Source organism: Urocitellus parryii, chromosome X (assembly GCF_045843805.1).
Source record: "Urocitellus parryii isolate mUroPar1 chromosome X, mUroPar1.hap1, whole genome shotgun sequence".
Taxonomy (NCBI): Eukaryota; Metazoa; Chordata; class Mammalia; order Rodentia; family Sciuridae; genus Urocitellus; species Urocitellus parryii.
In genome coordinates, this window is record NC_135547.1 from 121729815 (window position 1) to 121742402 (window position 12588).

General features: G+C 36.5%; 1 pseudogene; it reads left to right on the forward strand.

Moving 5' to 3' along the window:
- LOC113188450 (large ribosomal subunit protein uL23 pseudogene) overlaps positions 1-12385 on the forward strand; it is a 36206-nt pseudogene extending 23821 nt beyond the window's left edge.
- Positions 12386-12588: the final 203 nt, after the last annotated feature.

Here is a 12588-nt window from a genome sequence, read left to right on the forward strand (position 1 = left end):
GAATGTTATCTTGTCCTAACTTCATAAAATGATGAATTTAAACCCTGTTCTCTCCATCTCAGTTGAAGAAACTGATGTCACAATTAGAAATACCTGGAGTTTTCTACCCATCCCTAAGAACATGTGTTCATGTTGGACTCCTAGGTAACCTTTTCCGAGGCTGAGGAGATTCTATTATTGTGTTCTTCACTCTCCTAAAAGCCCGAAGATCCATCTTTGTTCTGACCAATAACTTGAAATTTGGTATTATAAAATGAATCAACATTTTCCCCCTGAGCCTCAGTTTTCTTACCTGTAAAACAGGCCTAATCATAGCACACCCTAAGTGTAAGGGAAATACACTAAAGAATAAAAAAGAGAATTATGTATAATATTTAAGACATAGGTAATACATTCTATTTTTCATCCTTTCATTTGTTTACATTGAGTAAATGAGAGGTTCCACTATACTATTCTACACAAGACCTAAAAATTGCAGTATAAAAGGAATAGGGGTTAGTGGTATAGCTCAGTGGTAGAGTCCTTGTCTACCTTGTGCAAGGCCTTTGGTTTCATCCTCACCACTACTAAGCAAAAATGAAAACAAACAAAAAAGGGGTAAATTATTGATATGAATAATAACTCAGATTGACTGGAAGGGAATTATGATAGTGAGAAAAGACAATTTCAAAGCTTATATGATTCATTTTATATAAATAGAAACGTTTTACATATATTTTTTAAATTCTTGAAATAACAAAATTATAGAAATGGAGAATGAATTAGTGGTGCCAGCAGTTAGGATTAGGGGGAGGGAACAGGTATAGCTTATAAGGGGGTAACAGAAAGTAGCCTTGTGGTGACAGAACTGTTCTGTATCCTGACTGTGGTAGTGATTACATGAAGTTACATATGTGATAAAATTGCATATATCTACACACACAAATAAGAAAACTGAAATCTGAAAAAGTTCAATAGTGTATCAATGTCAGTTTCCTGGTTTTGATATTATACTATAGTTATGCAAGATATTACTATTGGGAGCAGCTAGATGAAGGATACATGGGACCTCCATATATATATATATATATCTTACAACTTCTTGTGACCCTACAATTATTTTAAAATAAATATTCAAAACAAATTTTTGTGTAAGATACAATTAATTAGAAAATTTAAGATTCTCCCCATTATTCATTAGGGTAAGAGAAGAGATCAAGAGGAAGATTAGATGAATTATAAGAAGCAAAGAAGATATATTTGTTTTGGACACATGTGTATATTTATAAACCTGTGACCCCATTACATATTTAGGTGAGCATGCCTTTGATTGACATAAATGAAAACATAAGATATTTGACATTTGTTTGGTTCTTTTTAAAAATATTTTTTAGTTGCCAATGGATTTTTTCACTTTGTTTATTTATATATGGTGCTGAGGATCAAACCCAGGGCCTCACACACGCCAGGCAAGTGCTCTATCCCTTAGCCATAACCCCAGTCCTGTTTGGCTCTTTTCAGCTTTTACAATGCATCTTGCATTTATTATATATCACTACACATATATCCACTTTGTTTTTAAAAATGGCTAATTAGTATTCATTTCTATGATATGCCAGGCAATACATTAATTATGTAACCATTTCCTCATTAATCAGCTTTGAAAATGAAGCTTCAGTGAAAATGCCCCTGTATTTGTCTTTGCAAGCCTGTATCTCTATGAAATTTTTTCTGAAGTGGATTTACAGGGTCAGTATTTTGTCAAATTGCACACTAATGATGAAACTTACCCATGTGAATTAATCAAGCCGTTAACTTAGTTTACGATAAGAAAGGACATAGATATGGAGATGTTCATACTGTTGAGAGTGAAACAGAATAGGCAGAAGGGATCATTAGCACCTGCTGTTGAATTAGAGGTGCTACTCTAATCTCCCTTCATCTACTTGAGACACAGCAGCTATGAAACCAGATGTGACCTCCTTCCTGATCAAGTCTCAGTAGCTATCTTCCAACTTTAGTAGGACTTTGTTTATATGCCACATTTCTTTCTTTCTTTCTTTTTTTTTTTTTTGAGAGAGAGAGAGAGAGAGAGAGAGAGAGAGAATTTTTTAATATTTATTTTTTTTCGGTGGACACAACATCTTTATTTTATTTTTATGTGGTGCTGAGGATTGAATACAGCACCCCGCACATGCCAGGCGAGCGTGTTACCGCTTGAGCCACATCCCCAGCCCATATATGCCACATTTCTATATGCATGTATTCCATGATACTCATGCACCATCACCTTTTGACTTATCATTACTATTTCACCAAATTTGAAAATTACCATGTCCATGTTAAGAAAAACTAGTGCATAACAGATGTAAATTTTTGATGTTTTTGGGAAGCTCTTTTTCTGGGATTCACAGTTACACTATCCCCTTTTCAGGAATCTCCAGTAGATTTCAACAACTGCTCTTATGGGGCACATGATTTGAAAATCATCTTTGAATACATTTCTACCAGAGTGTAATTGTTAGAGGTGGTATAGAATAGTGATTAAAAGCAAGGATTAGGTTGACATTTCAAATTTTACCTTGCCCACTCATGCAGCACAGAACAGGGATTAAAAACCTATCAGCACAACTTTTCATTTCTCTGGTTGTACACGATGTAGGGTCACACCATATGTGCAGTTATACATGTACCTAGGGTAATGATGTCCATCTCATTCCACCATGTTTCCTGCCCCCTGCCCCCTCTCTCCCTTTTTTTGTGTACAATGATTCAAAATGCATTCTGTTGCCATATATGCCTAATTAAAATAAATAAATCTAATAAATAAATAAATAAAAGAAAATATAAGAAAAACAAAGGATAATAACAACACTTTTTAAGTGTTGAAAATTATAATGAATAAAATCAAAATTATGCATACATCTCACTACTGTTTACCTTAATAAACATGTAGAACTTAGGAAATAATAATAATAATAAAAACATCAGTCTGGCTCAAGTCTAGAGTCTCTTACCCACAATTTCAGTTACATATTGCTATATTAATACTCTGTAGTGAGTAACCAAACACACACACACGCACACACACACACACACACACACACCCCACAGTGCCATACAATAAAAAGCATGTATTTTTTTGCAAATCCATGGGGGAGCCTGGGGTTGGCTGATCTGAATGACAGGTCTCAGCAGAACTTCCTCAGCTGGAACCAGAAGAGTAGGCAGGGCATATTCTTCTCATGCTTATGACAAAATGGCAAAAACATCTCAAGTCCCGACTCAGGTGATGACTGCTTATACCCATTGGCCAAATCAAGGCATATGCCCAAGCCTGATGTCAAGGGGTGGGAAGCAAGATGAGAATTACTACTGAGAAACATGGCACAGGTTATCACTACAGAGAAGGGTGAGGATTTGGGGCCATTAATGCCATCTGTCACAACCATCAATCTGACACTACTTCCAATATGTTTCAAGGTTATTATTCATTCTCAGCAACTTAGTAGAGTCTTTATGGAGTATACTACCTACCCCTCCTTTTGTAAACAGATAAGGTTTTTTTCTTGTATTTGAAAAGCATTACTATTTTCTCTTGGCCTCTGAATATAACCAGGCTAGATTGTTACAACATCTTAGTTCTTACTTTCTTTCTATCATCTAGGGACACATTTGGCTGTAGTAAAAGAACTCAACAAGGGAGGAGGAAAGGGAAGAGTAAGGACAGAAGAATTAATCAGACTTAACTTTCTTTGTCTTGTATTTGAATACACAACCAGAGTTACTCCACATCACATACAACCACAAGAATGGGATCCTAATTAGAATAAACTATACTCTATGCATGTATAATATGCCAAAATATACTCTACTGTCATGTATATCTAAAAAGAATAAATAAAGTAAATTTTATAAAAAGGAGAACTCAAGAGCTAACAATAATTTAAATAATAAAGAAATTCATTTTACACAAGAATTCTGGTGATTTCAGGTTTGGTGTGATGGCTCAGTGAATGAGTCAGGATTTTTCTATCATTCTGTTCTGTTGTTATCAGCCTGTTGGCTTTTCTGCCTTAGGTTATTGCCTCCTGGTCTCAAGATGGCTGCTGCAGTTCCAAGCATCAGAGTATCCCATTTTCATATTCAAGCCAGAAAGAAAAGTAAAGGAGCTATACCAGAGAGTATGCTTTACTTAAATATTGTCACTTTATAAGGAAGAAAGACTTTTTGCAGAAGTTCTTGGCAAACTTCCTCTTCCATATAACCATGTAGAACTGTGTCACATGGATACCTATAGCTACAAAGAGACTAGGAATGTAAATATTTGTCTGCTGTTCATGTATTTACCATTTTAATAGAAATTGAAAAGGTAGAGTGGTTGGGATGGCTATTGTGCACCACTGGCACAATATATCATACTTTTTTCATTATACTAAGAGATCATTTTAGGGCTTCACAACCTAACTTTATACTCTTATAATAGTTTTCAGATTGCCAGGCAGATTGGACAGGGGAGAATTAATCCTGTTTTTCTGAAAATTCCAAGTCTGGGCTTATGAGTTAAGTATTTTTTTTCAACACTTGGAATTTTATTTTTCATTTTAAAAAATTAGTGTTTGTTTATTATCCCAGTAGCTTAGTATAACAACAATAAGGAAACCATGTAATCATTTTGAATAACCGAAAAAGACAAGAAAACAATACAGAGTCTTTGTTTCACAAATTCAGCATTGAACTTCTTAGAATATTCAATCTGATTGAAATTTACTGAGACTCTCTACCTTTGGGATAATCAAGCTATTATGTAGTTTCCTAAATAGCAAACACTGAAAAAGAAAAACTCAGCTTTACTAGTAACACATACATCTATAAACAAAGTATTTAGTCTGATCCTCATTAAGACAAGTAAAATCTATTTCCATTTACTTGTGGGGAAAAAGATTGATTTTTTCATTTGTCCTTAGATAAACACTAATAGCTACACTCTGAGAAAAATATTATTCACATGCAGTGTCTTCTTCCCTTGCTTATCAAATTAAAATTATTCAACTCTCCAAATTCAGACACAAATGTGTCTTGTCAGAACACATAAATTAGGGGCAAAAATATAATCTGTGAATTAGAGTGAATAAGAAAGGATGCTGTTATCCACATGCTAGGATACCAAAGTTTAAAAAATGGGAATTCTCTAAAAAATGTGTTCATCCATATATTGTAAAGCAAAATGTAAAGGTCCAGGAAACAAAAGTAATTTTTACTTAAATTGATTTAATTTTATTTTGGAATTTGAATTGATGGTCAATTTTATGCCATAAAAGAAACTGATGTCTGGTCCTTTAATATATCTGCTTAACATATCCATACATATGAAATCCCATCATCTCTCCAATGAGATTTCTAATTTATAAAATTAACACACATGCACACACAAGTACAAATAAAACTGGCATAATTTGAATAAAATCAGTAGATTGCATTACTGTCCATATCCTGATTATAATATTATATTTCAGTTTTGCAAAAGATTACCATTGGAGGAAATAGGTACAATGCACATGACAGTTCTTCATATCACTTTTCTAATTTCATATGAATATACAATTATCTAAATAAAAAAGGATTATATGCTAAGCACAAGAATTAGGCTATTTGGTCCCTGGAAACACAGAGTTAATATTACAGTTGCGAAAGTCCTTAAAATGGCATTTCTCATATCATGTTCCTCAGAAAATTAGTCCCATTGCATACTCTATGAAAAAAAGGCATAACAGGGTAATTTGTGGTCAAATAATTTTAAATTCTCTCCTGGAGATTCACAATGCTCATGAGTATAATAAAAATTCTGCAAATCTCTGTATATTATTTTTCTATGGCCATAGCAACACTGGGGTTATAAATAGCTACAGAGTCTTAATGGCATAAAATAATAAACATTTATTTAGCTGGTTTATTAGAAAGGGGTTGGCTTATCTAGTATGACTTGGTTAAGGTGGTTTGTTTCTTCTCTATGTGACTTACATCCACCTCTAAGGTAGTCTCACCTTGAGGCAAGGGAGTTAGCCTGGGGTAACTCTTTGTTTTTCAAATAATATTCTTGTAATAGATTCCTGGAATAATGGTAGTCAAAGTACACATGATCCCATCTGGAGTGGGAGACAGAGTATCAAATTATTAATAGAAACAAAACAGTAAATATACACTGTAATAAGTGCTCTATGAAGGAAAGATATACATGACTATTGAGATTATAAAATAAGGATCTGACCTGTCTGAGAGAATAAAGTTGGTATGGGGAAAATTCCCAACAGAAGTGACATTTGAGCTGATGTCTGAAGTATGTGTAGGCATTAAACAAGAGAATAAAAGAATATATTCCTAGTAAAAGAAGAGATAGGAGCATCAGCCATCCAAAAAAAAGGCATTGCAGAAGGCCTGAAAGAGCCATCAGGCTGATTGGCTAGAAAGAGATTCCAGGAGGGCTGGAGTTGTGGCTCAGTGGTAGAGCACTTGCCTAGCATGTGTGAGGCACTGAGTTCAATTCTCAGCACCACATAAAAATAAAATAAAGGTCCCTCAACAACTAAAAATGCATGTCAAAATGTTAAAAAAGGTGTTCTGAGGTAAGGCCCAAAGTAACAACAGCTGCCTTGGAACAACAACTGGAGCAGTATGTTAGGAAAGATGGTAGTTTGTAAAGGTTGGCTATGTGGGGGAGTGATAATTGATACAGAAAAATATATAATTCCCTCCCCTTGGCTTGTGAGTTATCTATTCAGAACAAGAGAAGCTCTCCCAGAGCTGAGGTAGTCAACAGCTTTTAGGCACGTGGAAAATACAGCATTTCCACCCAACCCCATTGGTTTTCACTCCTGGGAAGCTCAGTGACCCCTTTAGGAGGTAGCCCACCTTGAAGAAGGAAAGGTACCAGGATGTAAAGGCTACTTGTGAATTCTTGGGGCTGTAAACTGGCTGCAGCCTTTCAAAACCAAGAGTTTGGCTGCCTCGTACAAGGGGGAGTGTACTGGTCTCTGTTGTTGTCCTGACTGCATCCTCTTTACTTGTTGCTGTGAGTATTAGCCCAAACAACTCATAGCTGCTCCTCTCCCTGAAGATTTTCCTCCACCGAATGGCAGCTGCCTCACCTGGAATGTTATTGTCAGGGACTACAAAGGGCCTGTCCCCTGGGTTCAAGGTGAGACTAACTAGGTGTTATCTGTGCTCCAGAGTGCTGCATGGGCTCAGGCTGAAACCCCTAACTGAACCCACATACTTGCTTGATTTCCTTCATGTCTTACCTTGATTTTGTTAGACTCTTCACTTCAATAAAACACTCATATCCAAAACTGTTTCAAGATCAGCTTCTAGGGAGCCTGATCTAAGACAGGGATTTGGTAGTGGTCAACCAGTTAGCTATTTTTTTAAAAAAGAATAACTACCTGATTAACATAGGTTTGGCAAAATACTCTGTCTTTCAGATGATTAAAATGGTCAAAAATGGATGCTGTCCAATGAATAAGTATACCTGGACAGGTTGGCTCAGGTACAGGTTTTAAGTTGCAATGCCTAATGCCTGGGACTTGGGAAGTTTATGTTAAACTTGCAGATTCTAGTTTCACAAGGTATTTCCTACAGAGGAGAGGTCAGAAAACTATGACTCATGGGCCAAATCTGGCTTTTTGTATAACCCATGAGCTAAAAATGGTTTTATATTTTTAAATGCTGAAAGGAAAACAAAGAATATTTATGGTGTCTGATAAATATATGCAATTAAAAATTGTGCATCTGTAAATACAGTTCATTGAAAGCCAGTCATGCCCATTTATTTACATTTTGTCTGTGTCTGCTTTGAACTACAATAGCAGAATGGAGTAGTTACCAAAGAGATCATTTGGCCTCAGGAACTTAAAATTTTTACTATCTGCTTTTCCTGAAAAAGTTTGCCAACCCCTACTGTTGAGGAATGAAGAGCTTGAGTTCAATTCTTTTGATGAAGCTGATTCTGTTGGTAAATTCCAACTGTTAGAAGATTTATCTATTTTGGGGGGTTAACAAGTTTGAACTGAGCAGACATCAAGGAAGTAGTTATGTTTGTGGCTAATGGAGTAGAGACCTCTGAGTTAAAGGTAAAAATCCATCATGAGAAAAAAGGACATTGCAGTTTGGAAAGACACTCAGGTTTTGTCACTAAGAGGAAGGAAGAGGCTGACTCGCAGCATAAGGGACTTGGAGAGGTGGGGATAATGGAGTGGGCCAGCAAGGAACTTGCAGAGCTAAAATAAGTGAAAATCAGTAATTGCTTTTCGATACTGTCTAAGCCCCAGGAGTCCCACTGAAGCAGTCAAAATGGATTGAATTCCAGCTGGAGACAAGGCTTGCTATTGATTAGGCAGGCCCATTCAGCATCTTGCATCTTAGTATGAATGATTACTCCCCAAGAAAACCTGCCCAGAAGTAGGTTTCCATCACTTTTCTGATGACTCAAGAGAGTATACTAGGTAGGATAAAGTCATGGCGATAGATTACTGCAGCACAAGCTATAAGGGGAAGAATGTGTGAAGGTGAATGGGAACACATTCAAATTTAACTCACATGTGTTTGATACAGAATAAATTTTTTTACACTTATGTTACTCCATTGTGAGCCCCAGTTTATGAATGAAGAAAATAAGACTTGGACAGTTTAAAAATATTTATGCAGGACCACAATGCTAGTAAGTGAAAGTAAGTGGAAGTAGTAGTGTTAGCAAGCTAGATAGGCATCATGGGGTGAGGGAAAAGATGAGAACGGGAAAAAGAAGACAGGAGAGGGATCCCACCACATGTGAGAAACCAGGGGGCTGCCACTGGATTTAGGTCTTGGACTCTTGTAGATTCAGGCTAACTACTAGAGTGGGCCTAGGATGAGATCAGTGAGCATATTAAGGATCCCAGAGACAACAGAAACAGCACAAGTTATAAGTATGGATGAAGATTAGAATAATCTCATTGGTGTACTATATTTTCAGAAAAGGAAGACTACATGCATACTGATGAGAATATGGAGCCCAAAACCAATCTGCCTATCTACTTAGCTTGTGTGAGTTAGGTTAAGTCACTTTAACTTCTTTGTGCTTCAGGACCACAAAATGGATCTAACAGTAGTGCTTATCCCATAGGGTAGCTCTGAAGATAAAAACAAGGTTAATAGTATCAAAACACCGCATTACCTCATGAATATGTACAATTTTTGTGTTGTTATTTATCAGTTAATTTTAAAAAATATTTTCAAAGGATTTAAGGTTTTCAAAATGTAAATGCACCTTTATTAAATAAAGTAGATAAAGGATATCATTAGTAATGTTCTTGTGAACATTGAAAAATAGGTTCTAATAAGGTATAATTTGCAGCATCTGTTGACTCCCCTGGTGTAAATACTCCCACCATGGCAGGTTTTAAGCTACAAAGGTAGCATCACTGAATGCAAAATTGGGAAGAGATATATGCAGTAACATATCATTTGATATTTCCCTACACAGATGCAATGATGAAATTAATCTCAGGAGCATAATCATAACAGTGAAATAAATAGAAATTTCTAATATTACCTTTGTTTTTAAAATACTTCATTTAATTTTTAATTTATGTAATTTAATTTTTAATAGAGGCTACGTTTAATAATTGATTCTTAGTCCCTAAAATTTGAACAATTGTCTCCCACAAGTTTATATAAAGTAAAATTGACCCACCAATGGGCATGTCCTTTGGAGCCACTAGTCTTTTTTATTGGCAAAGGAGAGATCTGTGGGAAGACTTCTATATAGTTCCTTCTGTGAGCCAGCTTTATTTGGTTTCAGGGTACTTAGATATTTGGTCAAATTTTATTCTGGATGTTTATGTAAGTATGTTTTTTAGATGAGATCAACATTTAAAATAGTAGACTAAGTAAAGAAGATTGTTCTCCCTAACTTGAGTGGGTTTCATCCAATCAGTTGAAGGCCTGACTAGAACAAAAGAATGCCCATGCGTTTGGCAAGGGAGAATTCCCCTGCCTGACTGCTTTTAAATGGGACATCAGTTTTTTTTCCTGCCTTTAGAATTGACTTGAAATACTGGCTTTTCTTGGGCCTCAAATCTGCCAGTCTTTGGGATGAAACTACACTAAAGATCTCCTGGGTCTTCCATCTACATAAATAATCATGAAGATCTTGGAACTTGTCAGCTTTCTTAATTACATGAGCCAATGTGAGTCAATATCCCTTATACCTTATAATAAATTAGTCTCTCTCTCTCCCTAACTCCCTTCCCCCATCCACATATTCTTTCCACATAAACATGTGTGTACATCCTACCAGTTCTATTTTTTTGGAGAACCCTAATACAAGTTCCTATGTAGAAGAGAAAAACTTCTGCATTCCAGTGGATGTGATCATTGGCTAAAATCTGAGAGTACAGGCTACTGCATCTTTAAAGGTTGACCTCTCCTGGTGGCAGCCAGAGTTGCTCCCCGCTCAGATTGTCAACAATCTGAACTCATCCAAGACTGTGCATATGCTCTTTCAGTTTCCCCTTGAAAGAGGGTAGATTCGTGGAAGCCTTTCTTTATTATGGAACACAAAGGAACCACACAGGTTTATGTTAGCAGCACAACTGAGCACAATGAAGGCTTAGCTTGGGAATTTAGGCAATGCTTTATCAACAGTGGAATAATGCAATATATAATGATGGAGAAATAAAGAATGTTGTGACCTCACCTATGTTTCCCCCTATTTCTCCTGTATTCTTTATTGAGGGTCATTAGGATATTGATTCATTGTCCACTGGAGGATAGTACTGGATGAGTTGGAGCTGTCCTTGAGCAAAGGCAGGTTGAAGACAACAGTCAACCTCCAGATATAGTTGAAGATTTATTCTGAAAAGTCTCTCCAGCCTTGCCATTTTCCTCCTATACCCTTCTCACTACATACCAGGCTTCAATAGGTAGTCACTAAGTTGTTTTCTAATAAATGAATGAATGAAGAAATAAATAATTTAACTTTGAGGAATAAAAAGTTTGGTTTGGCTTTTCAAGAGAAAGAACTATCAATATCTTGAGGTTAAAAAGATTGTACAACACTGCTGTAGAGTAGTGTTAATAACATTCACACTTTCCCCCATCACAAATAGAGGAATGTATTTCCCTATTCTACTAGTGTTGGGCTCAGTAATGTGACTTATTTGGCTAATGAGGTATTAGGAGATGGTTGGCATGTGCTTTCATCTCTCTGCTGTCACCGTGAGAGGAGTTTTCCTTAGATAGTTGCTACCTTATCAGCCTGAAATGGATAGTGAGACATACTGAACAGAACAGAGCCCAGTCCATAAAAAGGCAGACTTGCTTGGGCCCACAGCTTGAAGCAGGGTAGCCTATTAGAAGTCAGTCTAGGACATCCAAGCTCAGCCAAGTGACAGACACATAAGTATTGTTGTTTGTTATGTGGCAATAACTGACCCATATAACCACAGAGCATGAAGAATTCTCAAAAGGACAGCTTGAGGCTAAATATGCTAGGGCCATGCATAGGGCTATGGTCCTGGTCAAAACTGAATGGGGTTAAAACCTTTGTGTCAAGAGTTTTAAGCAGAGGAAACACTTTTTCTATTAATCTAACTGTCCATTATCTTTTAAAGAGTGTATTATGTACTAGATACTCTGCCAGGCATACAAATACAACATGGAAGTAAAAACTAAAATTTCACTGTTGAATTTGAAGGACCATTAGTCTGCTTTTGTACAAGGACCTTGGGTCATGATTATTCTGAACAAATGCAGCTCCTGTCTGCATTCCCTTCATTAAGAGACATATGAGCCCCTTGACATTTTCCACTGCTATCTTTTAAGGGAAGATAGATAGAAAGAAACTCTTTTCTTCTCTTTATTTAAAAAACCACTCGGGCTTTTCACCAAGGTGGCAGCAAAAGCAAAGAATGAAGCTCCTGCCCTTCCTCAAACTAAAGCCAAAGCAAAGGCTTTGAAGGCCAAGAAGGCAGTGTTGAAAGGCACCCACAACTACAAAAGGAGGAATATCTGCATGTTGTCACCTACCTTCTGGTAGCTCAAGATATTGTGGCTCTGGAGGCACCCCAATATCCTCAGAAGATTACCCCCCCAGGGGAAACAAGCTTGCCTTCTATACCACTATGCCATCATCAAGCTCCTTCTGACCATTGAGTCGGCCATGGATTAGATAGAAGACAACACACTTGTGTTCATTGCTGATGTCAAGCCCAGCAAACCCCAGATCAAACAGGCTGTACAGAAATTCTGTGAAACTGATGTAGCCAAGATCAATACCCTAATCAGGCTTGATGGAGAAAGGAAGGCATATGTTTAACTGGATCCTGCTTATGATGCTTTGGATATAGCCAACAAAATTGGGAAAATGTAAACTGAGTCTAGCTGGTAAATCTAAATATACATTTTTTTAACATAAAAAAAAGCCACATGACTTTTTTTTTTAAAAAAATGGACACTTTTTGCTATGAAAGATGAAAACCCAACTTGAAGTGGGTTAAGTGTAAAAATTAAACTATTAAATGGCACATTGAATTGAGAATTCCAGAGGACTGGCATCATGAAAAGATCCAGTGG